Source organism: Neofelis nebulosa, chromosome 7, assembly GCF_028018385.1.
Source record: "Neofelis nebulosa isolate mNeoNeb1 chromosome 7, mNeoNeb1.pri, whole genome shotgun sequence".
Taxonomy (NCBI): Eukaryota; Metazoa; Chordata; class Mammalia; order Carnivora; family Felidae; genus Neofelis; species Neofelis nebulosa.
The window spans coordinates 5107318-5135210 of NC_080788.1; the positions used below are offsets into that span (position 1 = coordinate 5107318).

The window sequence follows — 27893 nt, forward strand, 5'->3', positions numbered from 1 at the left end:
GCCCGCCCAGCCGAGCACCGGGGAGGCCGCTCCCCGCGCCCTGGGCCTCTCGGCCTCCGCCGCGCCTCCCGGGCGGGGGCCTTGGGCAGGCGCCGCCGTCTCCCGCTAGAGGGACCCGGGCTGCCTCCGCGGCCGTGTCGCCCCAGCGGACGGCGAGCGCCTCCGGAGCCCGGACGGCGTCCTCGTCACTTGGGTCCGGCACGTAGTGGGGCCTAGCGAGGGGCTGCACATGGAGGGACGCCGCGGTGGCGCGGGCCAGGCGCTCAGCGGGTGCGCCCCAAGGGTCTGCGGGCCGCGGGGACTTGCTGGCGGGCCTGGAGGCGGGGGGGAGGGGGGGGGCAGGCTGACGCGTCGCCTCTGGGAGAACCGGGAGACCCGCGGCGAGCAGAGTTGAGGACCGGCCAGCGGGGCGTCCCGGGGCTAGACCTGGGAGATGTCCGAGTGACTGGGGGCGCCCCGGCCGTGCAAGGTGAGAACTCAGAGACGCGGGCGGAAGGCCAGGCGGGTGACCGGCGGGACCTTCCCAGAGCCCAGCGCACCTGGGAACAGGCGGCGTTGAGGTGGCAGCTAGGTCAGGGTGTCTCCGACCGCGGACACCCACTGCTGAGCACGGAGACATTCCTTCTGAAGAACCAGGAAAGAGGTGCCAGTTTGCGAGAGGGGCGGAACTAACTTCTAGCCGGGGCCCGCTGTGCGCCAGGCACCGAGCTGAGCGCTCGGATAAGGAGTGCGCGGCGGCGAAGCGGTGAAGGCAGTAAAGAGTGATCTTTCCAGACGTTTGGCAGTGAGCCGGAGAGGCCTGTAGCTCAAGAGGTAGTAAGAGCAAAGGAGACAGGTGATTTCTTTCTCTTTCCCCCACCCCAGCCCCCTCACCCAGCATGACGTGGAGCTCTGAAAAGAGCTGGGGGGGAGGGGGGAAGGGGGGGATAAGAGATGGGGTCATTAACGGCGCAAGATCTCAGAAAAGGAAAATGAGGAAGGGGTGGTGGAGAGGGAGGAAGAAATCAGAGAAGGGACACACCTCTTCCTACAAGACTTCAAGGATGCATGCATAAACAGAAATATTTTGAGATGGGGAGGAGGCCTCCTGAACCCTGCATGTTTCCATGCATCAGTTGCCTAGATGACCCTAAAGTCATCCATAGGTCTTCTGAGGTTACTGCCCTTTCAGACTTCAGCGCAACTGGCTCAGATCCCTATTCCTCTTAAAGTGGGAAACCCTGCCTACCTGCCAACATTTCCAATTCTCCTAATTATCCTATTGCTCCAACTGTTTCTCCTAATTTACAGTTCTCGTAATTATCCTATTGGCCCCAATTTTCTATTCCCGGTATTCCACTGTGCGCTTTTAGGAAATTTGTCACTATAGCCTGGGTACCACCCCATCTATATTCCCCCCAGATATAGCACCATATGTGAAAACAAAGCACCCAGTGTTATATGACTGTTAAATAAATTATGGTTTATTTGTAACCATTAAAAATCATGTTGAAGAAAAAGATCGACGATACGGAAAATATCAGCAATTGAAAGGCACATCATAAGATAATACTAGCTTGTAATATATACACATACTATGCATATCACGTATAGATATCATGCTAGATTTAAAAAATGGGATTTTTATTTTCTGTGATGTCTTCTTTTTCTTGTTTTTACAGTACATTACTATTTCTCTTTAAATCAGGAAAGATGATATTTTAAAGCATTTTTAAGAATTTTTTTTTTTTTTAAGATCTTTGCGGAGTTGAAAAGAGTTATTAGGAATCAAGAAAGGAGGGGAGCCTGGCTGGCTCAATCGGAAGAGTATGTGACTATCCATCTGAGGGTCATGACTTCAAGCCCTACCTTGAGCATGGAGCCTACTTTAAAAAAAATGAAAAGAGGAATCAAGGAGATTGGAAAGGGATCTTGAAGGATGGAAGGGACTTAGGTCAGCACAGATGGGCTAGTTGAGGAGGCTGCCTTAGGCAGGAGGGACACAAAATGAGAACTGGAGGGAATAGTCCAGTAACAGTAGCAGGTCAGTTTCGTTGAAGCATAGGATTCAAGGGAGAGAAAAGTAGGAGACCCAGTCTGGAAAAATAAGATGGGACCATAGTCCTAAATGCCAAGCTGAACCCTTTGTGATTTGTGGCTGGCAAGAACCACTGGACCTTGAGCTGTGCAGGTGATAAATGTCAAAGTAAATTTTCCTGTAACATCTTACTTAATGAGGTTCTGGATCTCAGCCCTTCTATCGTAATGATAGTTGGACATGTGATTGACTCAGAGCAGTGAGGCAGGGGCAACCGTATTTTGCATTCCAGCTGCTTACAGAATGAGAATTGGCCCTTGCTTCTCTGCCTGTTAATCACTACAATTTTTATTCACAAGGCACCAGATTTTCAGAGAGAACAGATTAGCAAAGAGCGAAGCTGAAAGCAAGAAATGTGCACCTTAAACCAGAGCTTTTAAAAAAAAAAAAGTTTTGGGGCGCCTGGGTGGCGCAGTCGGTTAAGCATCCGACTTCAGCCAGGTCATGATCTCGCGGTCCGTGAGTTCGAGCCCCGCGTCAGGCTCTGGGCTGATGGCTCGGAGCCTGGAGCCTGTTTCCGATTCTGTGTCTCCCTCTCTCTCTGCCCCTCCCCCGTTCATGCTCTGTCTCTCTCTGTCCCAAAAATAAATAAAAAAACATTGAAAAAAAATTTTAAATAAAAAAAATAAATAAATAAATAAAAAAGTTTTTTAGAACTTTCTACGAGTTCCACAGATAAATGAGATCACACAGTATTTATCTTTTTCTCTGACTTATTTCACTTAGCATAATGCCCTCAAGGTCCATCCATGTTGTCACAAATGACAGTATTTCCTTCTCATATTGCTGAATAATGTTCTTTGCCAACGTTTTTGACTCTGACCTTCTATACGAAATATATTGCACATCTCAACCCAGAATATACACACACATGTACACACCTCCGAGAAGTTTCATGAAGTATTACTGTTACTTTATGCACTGCTGGCTGAGACTTTCAACTTCATGATTTTTATTTCTTTTGAAATACCGGTCAGAACCTACTACATTGAGTTTATAACCCACTACAGGGTTACAAAATGCTTCAAAGGATGTTGAAAAGAGGCTAGACTATTCCCTGCTATGTTTGCAGTTCTCATTTAACTAGCCATACAGACTGTGACCTTAAGTTTGCCATGTTTACATGTCCCAGAAACCAACAGGACAGGTGAGACTCTCGGGATGTGGTGGGGGTGGGGATAGAAGGATTGACACAAGCCATGTTTATATTCCTCTTCCCTTCTTAGCAAATATTTCCTGACACCAGCATCTCTCAGCAGCTGTAAATGTGTTCTTCTTTGTCTAGCCTGAGATACAGATTGAACTTCAGACAAGGCCGGACTACCCTGTAAACCAGAGACAACTTTTCATTTGAATGAACAGAATCACAGACTACAATGAAAGGGGGAAAAAATGTATCTTGACCGTGACAGTACATAGAAGCTGTCTTACTCACCACTGTTGGAATATCATAGAGACAGTAAGTACCACCCCTTTCTTCAAAGTCCAGAACCAATGAGGAGATGAAAATAACTCCATCACCAACAGAGCTGAACTGAAGAATGTGGCTTAGCTGATGACCCGTAGGCTTTTTAAGATTCCCTGAATTAAAATTCTCTCCCCCAAAATTCCAACCTTCACCTTGAGGGGGCCTAGCCACTTTAACTGTGTCTGCTTAGAGAAGATTGCACTCTCTGAGGGCAGGCAGATCCAAATTCACCAATTAGGTAAGTCGCTCCTTCTGGAAGACCCAGGATAAATTCTCTCCTACCTGACCTCCTATGAAAACAAACAAGCAAACAAAGTTGGGGAATAAGGATTTATCCCTGCCCAAACAAACTGGATCTGACTCATTAGTTTGGCAGTTGAATGGGAAAGTGTATTAACGCAGCGAATTATAAAAAATGGCAAATACATGCCTTAACATTTCATTTTCACTTAAAACCTATAAGGAACACCCATTTGCCAATCTTTTGATGCGAGCCAAACCTTTTCTTTGAGGAACAGTGCTGATTACAGTTTTCTTGAGCCCTATCTCACATAAAACCTATCTGTGGTATATTTTCTGTGCTTTCCAATTTGTTTCTTTAAAGTTGACTAAGGACTTGGGACGCCTGGGTGGCTCGATCTGTTAAGCGTCTGACTTCTGCTCGGGTCATGATCTCACAGTTCATGGGTTCGAGCCCTGCCTTGGGCTCTGTACGGACAGCTCAGAATCTGGAGCCTGCTTCAGATTCTGTCTCTCCCCCTCTCTCTCTGTCCCTCCCCTGCCTCTCTCTCTCTCTCTCTCTCTCTCTCTCTCTCTCTCTCTCTCTCAAAAATAGATAAACATTAAGAAATAATTTAAAGTTGGCTAAGGACTTAAAACATCTTGAAAAGCAATATAAGTGGAGGCTTCTTCTTTACAAAAAAAAAAAAAATCCTTTGTAATTGTCTCACCCATACCTGGTTTGACAGTTTTCAACTGGTCATTAGCTAAACCTTCAACTGACATTTCATAGAAACAACTCTTTCTCTTTATACACACGCTTCATCAGTTTGTGTAACTTAAATTAATTACACTCTGGCATACAGTTGTCATAAGCAAGTTTGGGACCAAACACAACAGACTCCCGTTAGGCATCTAACTCAACTAGTAGGAAGAAGTGTGTTGGAATTCTACAGATGAACTCATTAATCCAAAGCGTTCAGCAGGTCACAGGTAGTAGTCATTATGTTCAGTCAGAGGGAATGGAACGTGTTGATTCCAGAGAGTCCATTAAGAGAGCCATTAATGCTCATAGACCAGTATGACCGACTCTGTATGCGTGTATCTTAACATTCTTCTTCCGTCATGGATCCATTTTATAATCCCCTCAAAATCACTGTCCCTCCATTCCCATGTGGCTAAACATGGCTTTAAATGGTTTAAGATTGGCATGGCTATCAAAGAAATTCAAATGGTAACATCACATACTGCATTAGCAAACTATATGTATCTTAAACACTTTCCAGTGCTAATAAGATGGTGTAATTGTATTCAGAAAAAAAGCTGTGGCAATGTGAATTGGTATAATCCTTTTAAGAAGCAGTTGACGCTACTTCTGAAGAGCCTTAAAAGAGATATGGCTCCCTTTTGATTCATCAATACCACTCCTAGAAACTTTTCCTTGGGAAGTAATCCTCCCCCAAAGAGAACGTCCACACTCACAATATGTGCTACTGCCTTTTTGTGATGGTGAAAGTTGAAGTAATTTACGGTGTGTAACATTGTGTAACTTACCACTGAGTAAGCAGAAAGGGGTAACTTGGAAAACACTTAATGACATATTATTTGGAAAAAAGATACAATTTGTTCTACCATACTAAGAACCTGAAACGGAATTGTATACTTTAACCGGGTAAATTCTGTGAATCATATCTCAACTTTTTAAAAAAGATACAATTCTGTATTTTTGCTTTTGTATCAGCCAAGATCAGCAGGAAACAGATGGCCTACTCTGAAATGTGTAACTGAAGAGAGTTAATGAAGGGACAGTGTGCAAAGATGTGGGCACGTTTGAGGGAAGCCAACAAGGGGCAATGAAGCACCCCAGGGCTAGCAAAGAGAGGAAACCCAGGGCTAAGTGAGAACAATGGCTGATGGAAAGGGAAGGCCAATAGGAACGTACAGGAATACAGCCCTACCCCTGTCTCTCTCTTGCCCTCAGATCTCCTGTGCTGCCTCCCACTGGCTGAACCCAAGAGGAAACCTACGGGCAAGTGAGCCCTGATGACATTGTCCTTCAAGGCCAGCCTCCAGAAAATGATGGAGGGTAAATCTGGAAGGACAAAGGCACAATATCTAGCAGGTATGTGATCCTATAACAACGTAAGAACCGTCTAAGCATATGGCCAAGGATCTTAAGGGAACCCAGAAAACCAGGGTTTCCAGAGATAAAAAGTGAAGGTAGCTAGAGAGCAGGGAGGGTAGGTGGAGGGAAGAGGAAAGGTTGTTAACTGAGGCTGAGACAAGGATGAGAGGCAGAAGCAGGCACATCTTATTTTATTTATTTTTTTTTTTTGCCAAATACTTAGCTGGAGACTGAGCTCTGGAAGAGATTAAAAGGAGAGACAGGAGCTAAATTAGACTAGAGTGCTGGAAATTCTTCCCCTATTGGCTATTACCCTGTATTTCTCCTTCCTAGCTAAACTCCATGCCTTCGACAAATAATTGTTTAGTACCCATCATGTGCCGGGAACTGTTAGGCCCTGGGGATTGAGGAGGGAACAAAATTTACATCCTTGCTCTCTTGCAGTTTACATCCTGGTGGGGAGGAAAACGGACCATAGATAAGTAAATATGTCAAGAGTGATAAGTGTTATAAAGAAAAACATGGGAGAGCAGGGAAATAAAATTCTGCCCATTCCACATCTTAAAAACCTCTTGGTTTAGACCACACACGCCCCTCCACACACACCAGAGCTCCTGAGTTTATTAAGCCGTGCGCATCTCTCACCTGGACAAAGATCGTGACACCTTCCTGCCCCCAGCACCTTCCAAGCAGTCCTCCACTCTGCCGTGAGAATCTTCCTGAAATGAATCACGTCAGTATCCTGCTTAAAACCCTCCAAGGCTCCTGTTTGCTTACGATGTGGAAAACCATCTCACCTCCTTACAACGACGGACCTTTTTGAACCTTCTCGGTCCTTCATGCGCCTCTCCCTCTCCCGCTCTCCTTTTCTACCCACACTAATTATCTGTCACGCCACACTGTCTCTCATTCCCATATCTTTGTTCATGCTGCTCTTTCCACTCACAATGCCCTGCCATGCCCTCCACCTTCTCCCAAATTTGGCAACCCTGTCCTGGTTCTTTTAACCCCATTAGCTGTCACGTCTTGGGTCAAACTTCCCTGCCCTTCCCAGGTGTGAGGGAGCATCTCCTAGCTCCCTCCTTCATGTTATCAGTGTATCTTATAGGTACCTACGAATATATTTATTATACCATATAATCTTATTTCTTAGACTTCAAGATGCTTTGGTTTAAATATAATCCATGGGTCGAACCCCTTCATTGGTTCATGCCTGACCCTCTTTTGTTACTGATCATCCACTGTAAAAGTTAGAATTGACAACTTACACATATCCCCCCCCAAACCCAATGGTTAATCTTATGTTTATTATTTTCTTGCTCCTAAAAATAGTTTTATCTAGAAAATAAATATATTATCAAAAATTAATTTTAAAAATTACCCTGACTCTGATATCATGTCTATGTGAAATCTAAAAAACAATAGATGAACAGGGGCGCCTGGGTGGCTCAGTCGGTTAAGCATCCAACTTCGGCTCAGGTCGTGATCTCACAGTTTGTGAGTTCGAGCCCCGTGTCGGGCTCTGTGCTGACGGCTCAGAGCCTGGAGCCTGCTTCAGATTCTGTGTCTCCCCCTCTCTCTGCCCTTCCCCTGCTCATGCTCTGTGTCTCTCTGTCTCTCAAGAATAAATAAATGTTTAAAAAATGTATTTAAAAAAATAGATGAACAAACAAAAAGCAGAAACAGACCCCTAAATATAGAGAAGGAACCAGTGGTTGTCAGTAGGGCAGGGGGAGGAAGATGGGCAAAATAGATGAAGGGGAGAGAGAGGGCCAGGCTTTCAGCTGCGGGATGAATAAGTCATGGGGACGAAAGGGACATAGTCAATGGCATTGTAATAGCCCTGTGTGGTGACAGATGGTAGCTACATATTTGTGCCGAGTGGAGTGGAGTGTAGAGTTGTTGAATCACTATGTTGTCCACCTGAAATTAATTTAACACGATGCACCAGCTACACTTCAATTTTAAAAATTACCCCAGCTTTATAAAAGTTTAAAGTTAAAAAGTCTTGCTTTTTACCAAGGTTTGAAGGGCGCCTGGATGGCTCAGTCAGTTAAGCATCCAACTTCGGCTCAGGTCATGATCTTACGGCTCTTGTGTTCCAGCCCCTCCTCAGGCTCCCTCTTGTCAACATGGGGCCTGCTTCGGATCCTCTGTCTCCCCCACCTCTTTCAAAACTAAATAAACATTAAAAACATTTTTTAAAGTTGAGATTGAATGTGTTTATATATACTTAACAGCTATGTATATTTCCTCTTGTGAAATATCTGTTTGTATCTTTCTGCCCATTTTCTTTTTTTTTTTTTTTGTCCTTTTCTCATTAACTTTCCGGATTTCCTTAGTTCTTTTAATAATCCTTTGCAGTTTTTCCCCCCTTAGAATTCAAGTACACAGAACAAGTTTAATTTCTAGAAATTTATGTCTATATATTTACATAAACACTTAAGTATATATTTTTGTGTATGCAAACCCGCATGCATATTCCCAAAACATGTATTTTAGTTATTTTCTTTACTTTTTTTAATTTTTAAAAAATACTTATTTTGAGAGAGAGAGACAGAGACAGAGCGCAAGCGGGGGAGGGGCAGAGAGAGGGGGAGACACAGAATCCGAAGCAGGCCCCAGGCTCCAAGCTGTCAGCGCAGAGCCCCATGCGGTGCTTGAACCCACAAACTCTGAGATCATGACCTGAGCCACTCTATGCCCCCCGGTTGGTTTCTTCATTAAAGAGCATTGTTCCCTACATAATATCCTGGGACTTCTTTTTTACTTTCCGTGTTATTTTGTTAAGATTTATCTGGGCCTGCTGCATGTAACCGAGTTTATTTGCATTGTGGCCGCTGTAGATTGTTCTGGAGTGTGAATATAATAGTATGACTTTGCCTCTCGATGCAGAGGCTCTTGGCACCCTGTGTTCTTCCCCTTGGCCCATCTCAGGTTTTAGGCAAACATGTGGTGGCCAGTTTCGTGAGCTCCCAACACTGACAATTCCCGATGGGAGCGTTAGGCCTTGGGTGTCTCCAGTTTCTGCTTCAGGCCCTTCTGTGCCACAAGAGCCTTCTCGGCAGCCCTGCAGGTGCAGCCTGAAAGTGAGGAGAGCTAACCCTCGACCAAAGGGGGATGTGAGCCAAGAGATAAATGCCCCAGGCTCCCATCCTTCGGATGAACAATTCTGGGAGGCATTCTGTACACCTCTCAGAGGCGTCCGTGGAATCTCATGCCCCGTATCAGCCTCCCTTCCTGCTCTGCCTCACCCTTCTCTCCTTCCCTCCCGAGGCCCGAGATCACTTCCCAGATAAACAACCTGCACCCGAGTCCTCGACCCCATCTTTGCTTTTGGGGAACTCAAACTAATACAACCGATGCTCTGATCATGGACGTTCGCGTTGTTGCAGGTTTTTGCTTTCGCAAAAGTGCTGCCAAGAAGATGTGTGTAAAACCCACGGGTGCACAAGTGTAGGAACTTCTCTTGTGTATTTATGTAAAGTAGAAATGCTGGGTCAAAGGCTAAAGTCAACTTTCAACTCTGCAGCTTCAATTCCAAACTGTTTACCAAAGTGCTTTTTACCGATTCACAGTTTCAGCGTCATCTATGGGAGCCCATTGTTCCCCCACATCCTCGCCAACACTTGGGATTGTCAGATTTCTTAATCTTCACCACCCAAGTGGCTATCAAACGGAATCTCACTGCAGTCTCAATTTTTACTTCTTGACGATTCATGAGATTGAACCTGTCTTCATATATTTATCGACCATAAATGTTTCATCTTCCGGGAAATGTCTATTTTGCCCACTTTTCTACTGGTTGATTGTCCTTTCCTCCTTAATTTTACTAATTCTTTTTTTTTGTTGTTTTGTTTGTTTTTATCTGCTGACATAATCTCTACCCCCAACGTGGGACTCAAACTCACAATCCTGAGATCAACAGCCACACATACCACAGGCTGAGCCAGCCAGGTGCCCCTAATTTTACTAATTCTTGGACAGTTACAGTCCCCCCTTGGCACTCAGGTGCTCCTAATTGAATTAATCATAGTCTTTACCTGATAAGACCTTTTTCCTGGTTACAAAATTAAGGCATGCTTGTTGGAAAAGAAACACGTAAAGAATACAGACACGTTGGGGCGCCTGGGTGGCTCAGTTGGTTAAGCGTCCGACTTCGGCTCAGGTCACGATCTCGCGGTATGTGAGTTCGAGCCCCGCATCGGGCTCTGTGCTGACTGCTCAGAGCCTGGAGCCTGTTTCAGATTCTGTGTCTCCCTCTCTCTCTGACCCTCCCCCGTTCATGCTCTGTCTCTCTCTATCTCAAAGATAAATAAATGTTAAAAAAAAAAAATTTTTTTTAAATAAAAAAAAAAAAGAATACAGACACGTTGAGCTTAGAGAAAGTCTGCTTTGTATTGGCTCCATCCCACCTCTAAGTGGGAATAACTCCCACAAATGTGTCATCCCTTATTTTGGGGACTTTGTTTTCACATATGTCTCCCAAACTAGACAGTTTCCCACAAGTAAGGACTCTGTTGTAGTCATCCCTGTATTCTAAGCCCCAGGCAAAGTCCTGGCTTAGATCAGGAATGTAACACATCCTTGTCGGAGGAGCTGACGAAAGTGTGTTCGAACAGAAGTTTTAAAGGTACAAGACTTCAGCCTGGCTGGACAGGTGATTCAAGTCGGAGAAAAATGGAAGAGAGGTACTGGTAAAACGTCCTGGGGTTTGATTACTTAAAGTCTCAGCCGTTGGGCCGAAGTGTTTGATTCTTATCTTGGAGGCAGCCAGCTGAGGAAGCACTCAAGCCTTCTTCAGGTGCAGGGAAGTTATTTGTTCTTAAGTTTTTATCAGCAGCAGAATTAAAACATTGACAATCGAGTCATCTAACGGCAGTGCACCAGACATAAGGGAGGCATTTGGGGAAAATAAAACCAAAGACAGAGAAATGAATGAATCAAGAAGTTATGAACTTTTTTTTTTGGGGGGGGGGACAAAGACTCCTATGAAAAATTCACAAAAACTACACCTTCCTTCAGAAAAATAGACATAGACCTCACCCCCTGCCCTTTAAAAAAGAAAAATAAGATTTTATTTTTAAGTAATCTCCACATCCAACGTGGGGCTTGAACTCACAACCCCAAGATCAAGAGTCGCACACTCCACCAACTGAGCCAGCCAGGTGCCCCTGGCCCCTGCACTTTATAAGAACCTTTGATCAGTGGGTGATTTTTTTTTAATGTTTATTTATTTTTGAGGGGGGAGGGGCCAGGGAGTGGGGAGAGAGAATCTGAAGCGGGTTCCACGATGATAGCACCGAGCCCGAAGCGGGACTGAAACTCACGAACTGTGATACCATGACCTGAGCTGAAGTCGGATGCTTCACTGATGGAGCCACCCAGGCGCCTGATGATTCGTTGGTTATTCTCAGAGCGAGAGATTAAGAACCTGAACCATGGCAACAGTACGTGTCCATTCATTCAAACATGGTGGTCCGTCTCCTACTATATGCGAGGCACCGTAGTGTGCTGGGCACACGCACCATCCAGTTTGAGGCATGGAGTAGCGTGGCATGGGGGTCAGCAGCACAGACTCTGAGCCCCGCTGGCTGGTTTCAAACCCCTGCCGGGTGACCCTGGCTAATTTGCTAAATCCACCTGCACCCTGCAGGTGTTTCACAGAGATGGTACTATCTTCACCCTCATCATTAAGAGAATCCTACATCCCAATAAAACACTTAGAATTCAAGGCATGGAGGGAGCCCTCGGCAGAGCCTTAAGGCAGAAACCGGAGCGGAGAGTAAAAGGAGGAAGCAGAGCATGGGCTCGAATTCAAGATCTTTGGCCAAAATGGAGGAAGGAAGAGAAAGCAGTAACTAGAGGGGGAAGTGAGGGCAAGGAAGATTTTTTTTTTTTTTTTTTTTTTTTTTTTAAGATGGGCGAGATCCTAAATGCTGCCGGGAGGAAATAGTGGAGTGGGAGAGGCTGAAGCCAAATCACTGATAACCTGTTCTTTCCCCTAAAGGTGCCCAGGTGGCAGAGAGGAAGGTTCCAGGGCGGAGGTGGAGGGTCTGGCTTTAGCTGGGAAGCCACTTCCGCTCATGCGCTCATGCGCTGGAGGGGAGGAGTTTACTGCGGTGTGGCTGCAGGTGCAGGCTCGGCCAGGGAGGAGGAGTGTCACCATACCACCTGTGGTGGAGGGGAGGGGAGGGGAGAAGGGGCTGGCAGGAGGTCTGAGGACAGAGGACAAGTCGTGACTTTATTTTAAAGAGGGGACAGGCAGTGAGCAGAGCAGGTGACAAGATTGCCAGAGATCATTCAGGGCTCATGACTTTATAGGGATTCTGATCTGCCTGGTTGGGAAACTTCGGGAGGTCATCAGAGGTACAGGGCGAGAAATGCATCCAAAGAAGGGGCGGCGAGGGGCGCCTGGGTGGCTCGGTCGGTTAAGCGTCCAACTTGGGCTCAGGTCATGATCTCACAGCGCATGAGTTCAAGCCCCACATCAGGCTCAGCGCTGACAGCTCAGAGCTTGGAGCCTGCTTTGGATTCTGCGTCCCCCTTTCTCTTTCTGCCCCTCCCTCATTTATGCTCTGTCTCTCAAAAATAAACATTAAAAAAAATATTAGAAAGAAAGAAAGAAGGGGCGGCAGGTGCTGAGTGAAGTCGGGAAGAACGGGACGGACAGGCGACCGCTGGATTTGCCAACCGACCGGTCGCTGCTCAAGCAGTGTCTTGAGGGTCACCATAGCGTCAGAGCACATGACACATGACAGAGAAGAAAAGAAAGAAGAGCAAGGCAGTAAACTACCCGCGATCCAAGAACTGACGCTGAAATGAAGGGGAAAGTAAGACATTAACCAGAGAAAGAGTCAAATGAGGCATATTTTTCTTTCTAAAAGTCAGGAAAGGTACACATATTATATACATATATATACATATTTTATATACATATACATATATATAATTTTTTAAGGCAGCTATTGTAGGTGCTGGCAGGAGAGGGAGGAACAAGGCCCCAGGCCCCAGAGGTATGATCAAGCATAATATGGTAATAAACAGCTCCTCTGGGCCAGGTGTTTTCCGTAAGACCATGTTACCCCCCCATACAGAGGCTCAGAGAAGTTAAAGGCTCCCCTTGGATCGGGGAGAAACAGAGTCTCGAAGTTATTCACCCCAAATCACACTGCTAGCGTGTGACAGAGCCAGGATTTAAACCCAGGTCATATGACTCCAAAGTGCCAACACTTACTGACCCTACACCACAGACAGGAAGAAAAGCTGAGACTCCTGAAGAGGAGGAGTTATTTCTGCCAGCGCCGAGGAAAGGAAAAGACTTGGAAGAGATGTGTGTGCTTGAGATTTGTGTTTATTTAGAATTCTTATCCTTCCCACTCACATGGAGAAGCATAGAAGCATATGGACTTTTAAAGTTGGCACGATTGAAAAAGCCTCGCTTTATACATAGAGGAAAACTTGAGCCAGAGAACTGAGCCGACCTTTCTGTAGCGAGAGAATTCGTTGGCTGTGGCCGAGAAAGTTACAGTTGAAGACCCAGGACAGTTGTGTGACCAACTGATTCACCCAACCCTCTACCCAGGTGGTTGCTTCGTGGAAGAAGCGATCCTCCCTTAACTCGGGAGAACGGAGGGGAAACAGTTTGCATATGTTGACAAGCTGTTTATTACAGTTACCGACTTGAGGCATTTTGTGGTGTCTTTTTCATCTATCAATATTTTCTGATAGGTGATTTCAAAGTAACTGCCTAAAGGACAGACCTCGTTTCTTTTTGCCAAACTTCCACATGCGGGGAACATGGAGAAAACCAAAAACAAACCAGAGCCCAGAGGGAAGTGTGTAGAGTTATGTTCAGGTCGCAAGTCAGGGCCAGAGACAGAAACTGAGAGCTGTGGTAAGTATCTGGGCAAACAGGACCCAAGGTCAGGACACAGGGAGCAGACCCTGCTGCCTCACCACAGTGCTAGCCCCAGAGGTCACACCAAAGGCAGTGGAGAAAACGCCAGGGTTCAAAGGCATCTAGCAAACCAGGAAAGCACTGAAAAAAACAGCTCTGAGCAGAAAGGAGGTAGCCGCCCGACCCCACTTGCAAACTAACCTCTATATGCCCACAAATGCAATTTAACGAAAAAGGTTTTTTTAATGTTTATTTTTGAGACAGAGACAGAGAGAGAGAGCATGAGTGGGAGAGGGTAGAGAAAGAGGGAAACGAGCTCCAGGCTGAAGCAGGCTCCAGGCTCTGAGCTATCAGCACAGAGCCCGACACGGGGCTCGAACCCACAGACTGTGAGATCATGACCTGAGCCCAAGTCGTACGCTTAACCTACTGAGCTACCCAGGCACCCCCGCAAATGCAATTTTAAATCATCTAGAAGCCCTATTAAAACCAGTGAAAAGAAACAAGTTAAATCAAATTTAATATATTTTCTTTAACTTAATATATCAGAATTACTATTATTTCAACTTGTAATCAATACGACCAATAGTTTAAATTCCTTTTGTCATGCTAACTCCTCAAGATCCAGAATGTGCCTTGTACTAATACATCTCAATCCAAACTAGCCCCCCTTTGAGTGCTCAGTGACCCATGTGGCTACTGGCCTTTGTGTCAATGAACACAGGGTTAGAGAAAACCATACTTAACATTCTGGCATTGACATATTTTGCTTATATCGTGTTTTTTTTTCTTTTACCTTTCTTTCTTTTAAAACATGTTGAATTTGGGAAGGGCTGGGTTTTTTTCTAAGTCTATATAATTTGAGAGATAGAGAACATGCACAAGTTGGGGAGGGGCAGAGAGCGAGAGGGAGAGAGCGAGAATCCCAAGTAGGCTCTGCACCATCAGCAAGGAGCTAGATGTAGGGCTTAAACTCACGAACCGTAAGACTGTGACCAGAGCTGAAGTTAGATGCTTAGCCACGTAACCGACTGAGCCACCCAGGCACCCCAGGGCTGGATTTTTAAGGAAGTGGGAGAAAACTTAGATCCTGAGAGTCTCTAGTTTGAAAATTTTTTTTAATGTTTATTTTTGAGAGAGAGCATGCGTGAGCAGGGGAGAGACAGAGAAGGAGGGAGTCACAGAATCCGAAGCAGGCTCCAGGCTCTGAGCTGTCAGCACAAAGCTAGACACGGGGCTCAAGCTCACGAACCATGAGATGGTGACCTGAGCTGAAGTCAGACGCTTAACCGCCACCCAGGCACCCCTCTAGTTTGAAATTTTAAAGGTTTCCATTATGGTTCTCCTAATCCATTTCCATCCTATCCTTGAGAGATGACTTCTTTTTTTTTAAGCCCCATGGTGCAGAGAACTCCTTAGAAAGATAAAAAGACAGGAAATGTCATGCAGGTGGATACCTGCTACCAAGCATTCATTTCTTCTGTTCATTCACTAGTTCATATTCGTTCTTAACAGTTACTACACATCGACTATAGGTCAGGGACTGTGCCTGGGGTTAGTCTTCCAGGCATAGTCCCTGGCTTGTGAGAGAGACAGTTTAGCAGAAAACCCAGAGAAAACATTACAGTAAAATGTACTAAGTGTTGGGGCTCCCGGGTGGCTCAGTCGGTTAAGCATCCGACTTTGGCTCAGGTCACAATCTCGTAGTTTGTGAGTTCAAGCCCCGCGTCGGGCTCTGTGCTGATGGCTTGGAGCCTGGAGCCTGCTTCGGATTCTGTGTCTCCCTTTCTCTCTGCCCCTCCCCCACTCATGCTCTGTCTTTCTGTGTGTCAAAAATAAAGAAACATTAAAAAAAAAATTTTTTTTTTGACGTAGTGAGCATTGTGATAGGGGAAGTATGAGGAGCTGAGTGGCCGCCTGGGAGAATAATGGACTCCATCTCCGGAGATAAGGGAAGGCTTCAGGGGTGGAGGAAGGAAGGAAGATTGAAGGAACCACAGGTAAGCAACAGGGAGAAGGGAGGGCTGAAAAATGCTCGGGACTGAAAGAGCAGCTGTAGGGAAGGCCCAGAGGCCTTTTGTGGAACCGAAAGCGGTTCCCTGTGGCTGGGGCCTCTGGGGTGAGAGGGGACACTGGCATCAGGCATTACTCCTCGGGGCTGTGCGGTTAATGGTGGGAGCTACGAGGCAGGATGTTGACAAATTGGGAATAGGCCGGTCCAAGACAGGAAGTACTCCTCCCTGAAAATATTCCTTCACCAGTTCAGTTCAAGTTCACTGGTTACACACTCAAATGGGTTAATGAGCTATTCTTTCTTTCTTCTTCTTTTTTTTTTTTTTACTCTTTGTGTTTTCAATTCCAGTATAGTTAACATACAGTGTGATATTAATTTCAGGTGTGCAATAGAGTGATTGAATACTTTCATCCATCACTCAGTGCTCATCATGATACGTGTACTCTTTTTTTTTCTTTTAAGTTTATTTATTTACTTAGAGAGAGAGCGAATAGGGTAAGGGCAGAGAGAGGGAGAGAGAGAACCGCAAGCCGGCTCCACATGGACAGTGTGGAGCCCAATGCGAGGCTTGAACTCACGAACTGTGAGATTACAATCTGAGCCAAAACCCAGAGTTGAATGCTTAACCAACTGAGCCATATAAGCACCCCTCTTTTTTTTTTAATGTTTATTTATTTTGAGAGAGAGAGAGAGGGAGGGGGGAGGAGCAGAGAGAGAGAGAGAGAAAGAGAATCTTAAGCAGGCTCTGTGCTGACAGTGCAGAGCCCGACACAGGACTCGATCTCACAAACCATGAGATCATGACCTGAACAAAAATCAAGAGTTGGATACCTAACTGAGCCACACGATACACATACTCTTAATCTCCTTAACTATTTCCCCCACCCCTCCACCCCCCTCCCCTCTGGTGACCACCCGTTCATTCTCTATAGTGAAGAGTCTGTTTTCTGGTGAGCTGTTCTTTTTTTTTTTTTTTTTTTTAACGTTTATTTATTTTTGAGACAGAGACAGAGCATGAACAGGGGAAGGGCAGAGAGAGAGGGAGACACAGAATCCGAAACAGGCTCCAGGCTCTGAGCTGGCAGCACAGAGCCCGACGCGGGGCTCGAACTCACGGACCGCGAGATCATGACCTGAACCGAAGTCGGACGCTCAACCGACCGAGCCACCCAGGCGCCCCTGAGCTGTTCTTTATAAAAGCAAGAGTTTCTCGTACAGCGATTACTCTCTTGTCAGATTATGTCAGGCTATGAAGACTTCTTCTTGATTCAGAAAACTGAACCCGGTTGAAGTCCCGTGTAATAGAAGTCATATAAAAGTACATATAAAATACAGGCGTGGAACAGTGAACGGGTGTTAGCTCTGCCCCGGGGAGGTCTGGCTAGGCTTCCCACAACAGATGACACTTAAACAGGGTCTGGAAGAAGAAGCATAGTCAGGCCTCCAAATGGACGGACATTCTGATAATGACAACAGTATTTACTAAGTGTCAGGAACTATTTTTGTGGTTTACATTCTAAGCTTACTCTACCTCCAAAATAATAATAACATAATAATAATAATAATAATAATAATAATAATAATAAAACACTAGATACCACCATCCCTGTTTACAGGTGAAGAAACTGAGGCACAGAGACGTAAAGACCCTCTAATGTGACTTGTCTAGAGTCACACGGTTTGGAAGGGGTATAGTGTGGCTCCAGAGTTTACCTCATTAACCAACCCCCCCTCCCATCGTATTTGAACATGCCTGGATTATAGGGTGAGGGATTAGCAAGGAACGTCAGATCAAACCGGTGAGGGAAGCAGTGGCCACATCAGGCAGAGTTTCAGCAGCAGCCCCTTGAAGACAGGTTACATAGCAGCCTTTAGGTAAATGGTTTTTTTTTATGACTTGAGTGCATATATAAATGATTGCTAATGATCATATTTTTGAATGTGGTTGCATTAAGAGAACATTATATCCAAATCCAGATTTACACAAACCGCATTTCCAGTGGTGATTCACTGCCTCAACAGAGTCCCATAGGATCCTTTAAAACATCAAGAGGATGTAGGCAGGCCGGATCGAAGGATGCAGAGTGGGTCCCGCAGGACCAGCCAAGAGGGTCTCTGGCTTTGTGCAGGATAGAAAACAAACACGGGCCGGGAGGAAGTAAAAACAGAGTTTACCGAATAGCGTAAATGACAGAGTATAGCAGACGAAGGTCTGGGAGAGGCAGGAAGGAAAGGAGAGGGAGTCTCTTCCTCGCTTGGGTTTAGGGGTTTAGATTGGAAAGGGGTCCGGGGCACATGTTCCTTCAGGAATCCAGGGAAGGGACCGCTCAAAGCCAAGTGCAGGTGGACAATAGGTGTTATTTCATAAATAACTGGAGGTAGGGGGTGTGGATGCCACCATCGGCTGAGGTTTGTTCGAAGCTAATGTCCTGGAACGTGTTTGGGATCCAGGTTTTTAGATGTTATCAGGCGTTTGGGGGCCTAGGACAAAACTCAGAAAATGATTAACTTTCTTGCTTCCCTCTCCGAGTGGGAACGCAGCTTCTTTGGTTGATTCGGACGCAAGGTGAGATATGGAGCATGAATAAATAGGGGCTAGCAGAAAAACAGCAGAGGGAGAGCCCTTCTAAACATGGAGTCCCTCTGGTTTCCCCATGATTAACTGTAAAACTGCAGAAGCTCAAAAGGCAGCTCATCAGCGACGGAGGAGGTGTGAGCCCTCCTTAGAGGAGAGGGGCTCAGGTCGTCCCCACACTCTCAAATCTTCACCCGCAGGACCTCCACAGTCACAACACACGCTCTCCTATCTGAGAACCAATAGAACAAACAGCAAGCTCCCTTTCCTCGTTTAGCCAGGGCACAATGGCCAAACAGGAAACTGGTGTCCCCCCCACCCCTGCCCCCACAGCATATACACGCCTACCAACTCAGAAGGCTGGCATTTCCTTCTCCCAGCTGCCCCAGCAGCTGTCCAGGACTTTTTAAAGAGAGCTCTCAAGGGGCGCCTGGGTGGCGCAGTCGGTTAAGCGTCCAACTTCAGCCAGGTCACGATCTCGTGGTCTGTGAGTTCGAGCCCCGCGTCAGGCTCTGGGCTGATGGCTTGGAGCCTGTTTCCGATTCTGTGTCTCCCTCTCTCTCTGCCTCTCCCCCATTCATGCTCTGTCTCTCTCTGTCCCAAAAATAAATAAAAAACGTTGAAAAAAAAAAAAAAAGAGCGCTCTCCAAAAGCCTCCCGGGGAGATGTGACTGACTCTAGTAATCTCTCTGCATAGAAGGCACCTTTAATTCGGGGGAATGAGATTTCTTCCCAACAGCCCATGTTGCACAGAACCGCTGCATCTTTTAAAACCAGGCTTTCTGATGTCCAGAGCCACCAAGCAGAAAGTCTCCTCTCTTTAGCCCCTGACTTGACCTAGAAGAGGCTGGCTGGGTGTGTCCTTCCAGCAAACCCAGAGATATCCTTTCAGGAGGTGGCACCAGGGAAGAGCCAGGCCACACCGAAAAGTGTGGCCTGTGCACTGGTTTGTCTAGATACTCCTGGACCACTTCCTTTCCTGACAGGGCTATACAGGAACCTTCTCCTTCCACCCACCATTTCCTTCTTTGGAAAGGTCGAGGAGAAACTGGTAAGATCATGGTTATTTTGGGTGGTGGCCTCGGAGGGGGGCTCAATCAGTTGAGCGTCCGACCTCGGCTCAGGTCACGATCTCACGGTTTGTGGGTCGGAGCCCCACGTCGGGCTCTGTGCTGACAGCTCGGAGCCTGGAGCCTGCTTCGGATTCTGTGTCTCCTGCTCTCTCTGCCCCTCCCCCATTCATGCTGTCTCTCTCTCTCTCTCAAAAATAAATACACATTAAAAAAAGAGAGAGAGTTAACTTGGGGCCCATAGCTGGCTCAGATGGAAGACCATGAGACTCTTGATCTCAGGGTTGTGAGTTCGAGCCCCACTTTTGGTACAGAGATTACTTAAATAAATAAATACAAATAAACTTAAAAAAAAAAAAAAAGACTTAACTCATTGGCCCCAAATCACACAGCTAGTGAGTGGTTGATCTGTGATTTAAAGCCAAGTGGGTCTAACTCAACTTCTATAAGAAGATGTTTCCTTCAGGCAGGCCGGCAGGCTATATATGAAAGAAAATACCAGCCATGCCCTTGTGATTGATGGGGTCTAAAAGACTTTTATGTTGGGAAGATGTGCAGCCCAGTGAGGAGCGAACATAGCATGTCAGAGTCCCTCATTTGGAAAATTTAATGCCTTAGGCTTTATGTCTTCATCTCCTCTGGAATCATCTGTCCTAAATATCTGAATCATTTTCATAAGACACACTGTTTCCACTGTAACACTGCAGGGAAACTTCATGAAGCGTTTCCATACCCACTCAGTTTATTTTATTTTTTTTTTTAATTTTTTTTTAACGTTTATTTATTTTTGAGACAGAGAGAGAGAGAGAGAGAGAGAGAGAGACAGAGCATGAGCAGGGGAGGGGCAGAGAGAGAGGGAGACACAGAATCCGAAGCAGGCTCCAGGCTCTGAGCTGTCAGCACAGAGCCCGACGCGGGGCCCGAACTCACGGACCGCGAGATCGTGACCTGGCTGAAGTCGGACGCTTCGCCGACTGAGCCACCCAGGCGCCCCCCCACTCAGTTTATATTATTCTGTCTAGGTCCTGTTCCTCCTTACCAGATTCTTTTCATCCCAATTACTTGTTGCTCAGTCTGTCTGAGCAACAGACTCAAGACCATAAGCTCCCAGGAAGAAAGCACCCCACACCTAACCCCATTTCTGGTTTGTGCTGGACATTATGTTTCCCCTTCCACGTGTGATGCTGGCCCAACTGTGGCCCAGTTGAAAGTCTCCTTTGACCAAAGCAGTGTCTGAAAGATCCCTTCTCCTCTCTGACTTTCTATAGAATGTATAGGCTGACCGTTATGCCTTAACTTTTTGTTTCCTTTCTTCTTTTTTAAATCTTTATTTGTTTTTGAGAGAGAGAGAGAGAGAGACAGCATGCACACAAACTGGGAAGGGGCAAAAAGACAGGCAGAAAGACACAGAATCCTAAGCAGGCTCCAGGCTCTGAGCTGTCAGCACAGAGCCCGACATGGGGCTCAGACCCACGACCTGTGAGATCATGACCCGAGCCAAAGTCAAACGCTTAACGGACTGAGCCACCCAGGGGCCCCTTGTTTCCTTTCTTAAAGATACCTTTTATTTTTACCTTTTTTTTTTATCCTGCTGCAAATGATACTGAAAGTTCTTCAAGGACTAGGACTATTCTGCTTTTCACTTTGATAAACTCTCTTTCAGCCTTGAGCACACGTTGTGAGCCAACATCCCCATCTATCTGAGGGAAGGTGATCTTATCCTTAGAGTCTGGCTTGATCCATCTGTCTCTGGGTGAGCTGAGCCTCCCGGGCCTTAACATCTCCATTCATCATTTGACAATTCTTTTGTGTGTTTATTTCGCATAATCTTCCGGGGGCAAAAAGATAGGTTCAAGGCCCTTGCCCCCAGGAAACTCATAGTCTGGTGAGAGTGACAGGTACATAATTAGATGATGAGTATGCACGAGCTCAACTTGAAAGGCAAGGAGGAATAAAAAGTGTTGGGTGAGATAGAAGACTTTCCAGGCGGAGGAAGCTGAGGACACAAAAGCAAGAGTATGCAGCATTCGGGAAAGTACATACTCTCAATTGTGAGGAGAGTGAGACCAGAGGGAAAGGTAGGCAGGGGCCAGAACACAAAGTGCCCTTTGTAGCTTGCTAAGGAATTTGACCATATCCTGAGAGTCAGGAAGATCTACTGAAAGGTTTTATGTGAGGAAGTAACATCATCGAACTTACGGTTTGAACAAAGGACCCTGGCTGCAGTGTGGAGAAGAGACTGGAGTGAGGCAAGACAGGGGGGCAAGGCTTCAGTCTGAAAAACTGGTTAAGCGTTCATGGCAACCGTCAGGAGGAGTAGAATGAACCAAGGTAGTGACAGTGGAGTCGGAGAAAGTGGATGAATAAGAGAGATATTTAGAAAGTAGAATAACAAGATTGGTGACTAACTGGATTTGGCAAGTGAGTGAGAAGGAGGAATCAAGGATGACAATTAGATTTCTTACTTTTGTGATTGGGTGGTGCCCAAGAACAGGTCTTTTTTTTTTTTTTTTAATGTTTATTTATTTTTGAGAGAGAGAGAGAGACAGAGAGCACGAGCTAGGGAGGGGCAGAGAGAGAGAGAGAGAGACAGAATCTGCAGCACGCTTCAGGCTCTGAGCTATCAGCACAGAGCCCAAGGTGGGGCTCGAACTTATAAACTGCGAAAATCATGACCTGAGCCGAAGCCGGATGCTTAACCGCCTGAGCCACCCCGATGTCCCAAGAACAGGTCTTTTGTGGGAGAGTAGTGAGGATGGGAAGATGTGACATTTGGTACACAGTGAGTTTGAAGTGTATGTTGGACACCCAAGTGCAGATGTCCAGAAGCAGTTGACATAAAAAGTTGACATCCAGGAGGAGATCAGAGCTATGGATATTGGAGAAGTGAATGCATAGAGAAGGTAATTGGAGTCATGAGAACAGATAAAATCACCCAGAGGCGTCGTAGGCTGAGAAGTGGTGCAGGATTTCACCGTCGAAGAAGTAAGCTAAAGAGTCCATGAAGGAGACTGAGAACAACAAGCCAGAGGGGCAGGAGGCAAACTGAAAGGGGGACGCAACAGGCCGAAAGGCATTTTAAAAGGTTATTTTATGGCGTTCAGTCACAGGATGGGGGCAGAAACCAGGTTTCAGTGAATTGAAGAATATAGATGATGAAAGGGTATGTGTATCCTTTGAAATTCATCAAGCTGTATGCATACTGTGTCACGTTTTACTATAGGTAAGTTATACCTCCATAAAGCATTTGGCCTAAAAGTCTTTTAAGATGTATGTGAACATGATCATATACTAGGAAAATAGAAAGTTAAGGGGAAGAAATTGAGGGAGAGAAGGAGTGATTAAGGGGGAAAAGTTTTGAGGAGGTGGAAGAGATAAACTCTGGCCGGTGGAAAGATTAGCTTTAGACAGGAGGAGGGGTGCCTCTTTCACTGACGGAGAAAAGAGGAGGAAGGGGTGTTTACGGAAGCAGAGAAGTTGGATAGGGAGTATGTTAGGAAGTCGAGTTTCTCTGTAATACTTTCTTTTCCGCATGAAACTGGACTCCAGACGTGATGGTTTAAAAAATACGCCCACAAATTCTTTGATACTCTTCCCTTCAAAAGTAGAACTTAATTCCCCTTCCTTTGGGTCTGTACTGGACTCACTGAAGATGGAAGAAATGATGCTATGTCACTTCAGAGATTAGGCTACAAAAAACACTATGACTTTTGTCTTGATAGAGCAACCAACCATCCTGCTTTACCTGGGACCAAAGATGCAGGAATTTCAATGCAAAATCAGGATGCGTTGGTGATCCTGGTCTTGAGCTGGTTCTTTCTCTCTTAGATCATTCGCTCTGATGGAAGCCAGCTGCCATGTTGCAAGCTGCCCTAAAGAGAGGTCCCCATGGCAAGAAGCTGAGGGAGGTCTCGAGTCAACAGCCAGCTAGGAACTGGGGCTTCAATCCAATAACCCAAGAACAATTGAGACCTACCAACAGCCACAGGAGTGGAGCTTGGAAGCAGAACGTTCTTCAGTCAAGCCTTCAGATGAGACTGCAGTCCCTCTGGACGGTTTGACTATAACTTCATGTGAGACTTTGAGTCCAAACCACCCAACCATGATGGTCCCAAGTTTCTGACCCATAGAAATTGTGAGATATTTGTTGTAATTTTCTTTTTTTTTTTTAATTTTTTTTAACGTTTATTTATTTTTGAGACAGAGAGAGACAGAGCATGAACAGGGGAGGGTCAGAGAGAGGGAGACCCAGAATCTGAAACAGGCTCCAGGCTCTGAGCCGTCAGCACAGAGCCCGACGCGGGGCTCGAACTCACGGACCGCGAGATCATGACCTGGGCCGAAGTCGGCTGCTTCACTGACTGAGCCACCCAGGCGCCCGTGTTGTGTTAATTTTCTAAGTTTGGGGGGTAATTTGTTATGCAGAAATAGACAACTAATTCATCAGATCACTGAAAATGAGGGGGAAATAATGAGAAAGGTTTCCAGGTCCTAGCATGGTTGGATGACTTTCTCCAGCAGCCCTCGACAACTCCACACAATGTGCTCATCCACTTTCTATACCATCGATATTATGCAATGTCCAACAGTATCTTTTTCCCCCAATGATATCTTTTGATAAAGGAATTTTGCCAAAAGCTTATTTAGCTTTCTTACCAAGCAAATTTATCATTATTAACATTATGACTGACTGTAAAAGCTTCTTAGCCAGAATGTGACTGTTTTGGCTTTAAAAAATGCAAACTTTAAGGATGCCTTTATAGTTTTGACCACTTCTCCTTATGTTTAGGGGTAAATGTTATCAATGTCATTAGGAAGCACTATTCTGTGAGCTCTTCTTCCAGAAAAATTTGTTTTATCAGATTGGCCACTGAGGTTTTCTTAACAATGGCACTACAGGGCACCTGGGTGGCTCAGTTGGTTGAGCGGCCGACTTCAGCTCAGGTCATGATCTCATAGCTTGTGGGTTCGAGTCCTGCCTCAGGCTCTGTGCTGACAGCTCAGAACCTGGAGCCTGCTTCGGATTCTTTGTCTCCCTCTCTCTCTGCCCCTGTCCTGCTCATGCTCTGTCTCTGTCTCTCTGTATCTCAAAAATAAATACACATTAAGAAAAAAATTTTTTAAATAAGTAAATATTTTTTAAAAAAATTTTTAATGGCACTATGACTTCATTGGCTTTGTGCCACTATTTGACCAAGGTTTATAGCATAATATACTGGGAACCAGGGCAAAATAGATTACCAGTTTAATAAAACATATGTCTTAGAGGTTTATCATATTTCTTATTAGCAATTTTCCCATTCAGCTGCTCATCATAATTCATCATGCTTGTGGATTACCCAATCCCAGCATAGACAGAGTCACCCTGTGTATTTATTTGCACTGGATTCCTGGTTAATGTTTCACTTACAACGTTCTTTTCCACCCCCCTGAGTTTAAAAGTATTCAGCATACTGATTTAATTAACTTTCAGCTAACTAATTGAATTCCTGAATTGTATTACTGATCTACTTTTGCGAATTTAAAAGACAACATAACACAATACATTTCAAATTTAACACATAAACAATAACACATATTGTGAAACAACATGTCCACACCCTACTAATTGCACATTAGCTGAGACAAACTGTAGAGCTAACGCAACCTAAACCTTAAGAGCAAAATGATTATTGAGAGTATAACAGGATTTCTGAGAAAATCGTACTTAACATGACATCTAAAGTTTGTGAAATAGGTGTGAATAAAGATTCTCATCCCAATAAAATAGCCTGTAGACAACTTAATGGGTCCCTGGGTCCAGAGACCACATATTGGAAGAAGGCTGATAGATGGGGAAGAAAAAAAATATATATCGCAGAGTCACGTGACCAGAGGACTCACTGAAATACAAAAAATGTAAATGGATGAAAAGGCGAAAAATTGAAAGGAAATGTACAGTGTGATCCCATTTATGTAAAAAAGTGAGTGTAAATTTTAAGCACATAGGAAGAAAGCACTGGAAGGAAAAATTGTTATCAGTGATCAGCCTAGGGAGGGGAGGGGCTAGGAGAGCAAAGGGAACCTTCATGTTCTACTCTATATGCGTTTCTTTTTTTTAATGTTTATTATTTATTTTTGAGAGAGAGAGAGAGAGGAAGAATGCTCAGCAGGCCCTGCACTGTCAGCACAGAGCCTGCCACGGGGCTTGAACCCACGATCCATGAAATCATGACCTGAGCCAAAATCAGGAGTCGGACTTATAACCAGCTGAGCCACCCAGGTGCCCCATGTATGCCTCTTATTAATTTCAAATTGTGGTCAAATACACATAACACAAAATTTACTAAACTACCTTTAAGTATAGAGTTCAACAGTGTTAAGTATATTCACATTGTTGTGCAACCAATCTCTAGAACTCTATCATCTGAAAAAGTTGAAACTCTTTACCAATAGCAACTTCCAATTTCCTTCTTCCCCCAACCCCTGGTGACCATTTTTCCACTTTCTGTCTCTATGAATTTGACTATTCTAGCTCCCTCATATAAGTGGTATCATTTCAATATTTGTCCATTTGTATCTGGTTTATTTCACTTAACATAATGTCTTCAAGGTTCATTCATGTTGTAGCCTTTATCAGAAATTCATTTCTTTTTAAGCCTGAATGATATTCCATTGCATGTTTATTCCACATTTTGTTCATTCAGTCATTCATTCATGGACACATAGGTTGCTTCCACCTTTTGGGTGTTGTGAATAGTGCTCCTCTGAACACAGGCGTGCAAATACCTCTTCAAGACCCTTTTAGTTCTTTTCGGTATGTACCCAGAAGTGGGATGGCTGGATTGCCTGTCTTGTTCTGATCTTTTATGATGAGAATGTACTCGTGTATTATTCATATAGTTCAAACATACAGAGAAATGAAAAAGAAGTCACTATCAGAGTGTGAGTTATGGGCATACAAGGTTTCAGAGGTAGAGTAGTACCTGAACGTGGCCCAAGTACGAATTGTGTATATCCAACAAATGACGTCTTAGGCTTGCTCAAATTTCCTCTGTGGTAAGAGAGCACCTACAGAGCCAGCTAACCCAGTTCCTTAAGGTATGGGCAAAGTTGGAAAAACCAAACTGGATTATTCAAATGTATTTTTCAGTTTCCTGCCCCTACACCTTTATTGCCTCAATTCCCTCCACTGGGTATATCCTTCACCTGCCAACTTGACCCAAATGTCCTCTCCCTTCTGAGGCCCCTTTTAACCTCCCCAACGAAATTGACTCTTGCTACATCTGAAGCCCCACAGGGCTTTGTGCCTCTCTTAGGGCTCTTTTCTTCACAACACAAAGATTAAGTGAGGCTCATACCCATTAAGATGGTTATAGAGCCTCATCTTTCGACTTGAATTCAACATTCACAAGCGTAGGCCAAACGCTGTATTAGCCAGGATTTAGGTTAGAACCCATAGTCAACATTTATTGACAAATACTTAATAAGTATTTGCTATGAGTTTGGCACTATTATGTAGTCCCTGCCCTCATGGGGTTTATGTGTATTTTCTTCCACAGGCCTTCCTATTTTGGAAAAATCGGGAATTCATTTTCAACTCAATAAGTATGGGTACCTAAGGGCAGCAGTGGGAGATGACACATGTACACATCCATACATTTGAAATTCAACAAATATTTACTGGGTATCTAATACGTGCCAGGTTGTACGTTCGCCACTGGGAATTTAACAATGAACAAATCATCGATGCTTTTTCTTTCTTTTTCTTTCTCATAACAGCTTTATTGTAGTATAACTCAGACACCATACAGTACCCCAATTAAAGTGTACAATTCAGTGGTTTTTAGTGTATTCACAAAGTAGTACAATTATCACCAGTATTTTCAACACCCTTCAAAAGAAACCCCCTAACCAGTAGCAATCACTCCCCGTTTCTCCCAACCCTCAGCAACCATTTCATTCTCTCTCTCTATTTTTGCCTATTCGGACATTTTGTATAAATGGAATCATACAGTTCACGGTCTTTTGTGACTTTTTTCGCTAAGCCTGACATTATCAAGGTTCATCCGTGTTGCTGTATTTCTCTTTACTGACAAATAATATTCCATTTTACGGCTAGACCACATTTTGCTTATCCTTTCATTGGTTAACGCATATTTGGGTTATTTGCACTATTTGGTTTTTATGAATAATGCTGTCACGAGCATTCGTGTACAAGTTTTTGTGTGGACATGTGTTTTCAATTCTCTTGGATATATACCCAGGCGTGGACCTGCTGGTGAGTATGGTTAATGTAATAATTCTATAGTTCCTCCTTTTGAGGAGCTACCAGTCTATCTTCCAAAATGGCTGTCCCATTTCACATTCCCACTAGCAGCCTACGAGGCTTCCATTCTCCCCTAAACTTGCTATTATCTTTTTCATTATAGCCATCTTCCAAAATATTTAACTTTTTATCGTGAG

The 27893-nt window shown here is 44.9% G+C and overlaps 1 long non-coding RNA gene across 3 annotated transcripts; it reads left to right on the plus strand.

The window, feature by feature from the left end:
* The first annotated feature begins 276 nt into the window (after positions 1-276).
* LOC131515980 (uncharacterized) lies at positions 277-27446 on the plus strand. 3 transcript variants are annotated; one of them, XR_009263786.1, is made up of 6 exons: positions 277-469; positions 3363-3536; positions 5746-5886; positions 15665-15789; positions 23277-26244; positions 26990-27446. It is a non-coding gene; the product is annotated as an uncharacterized LOC131515980 (long non-coding RNA). The 3 variants fall into 3 exon arrangements; XR_009263785.1 differs by having other exon boundaries at positions 23277-27446; XR_009263787.1 differs by lacking the exons at positions 23277-26244; positions 26990-27446 and adding an exon at positions 17040-17361.
* The last annotated feature ends 447 nt before the right edge of the window (positions 27447-27893 follow it).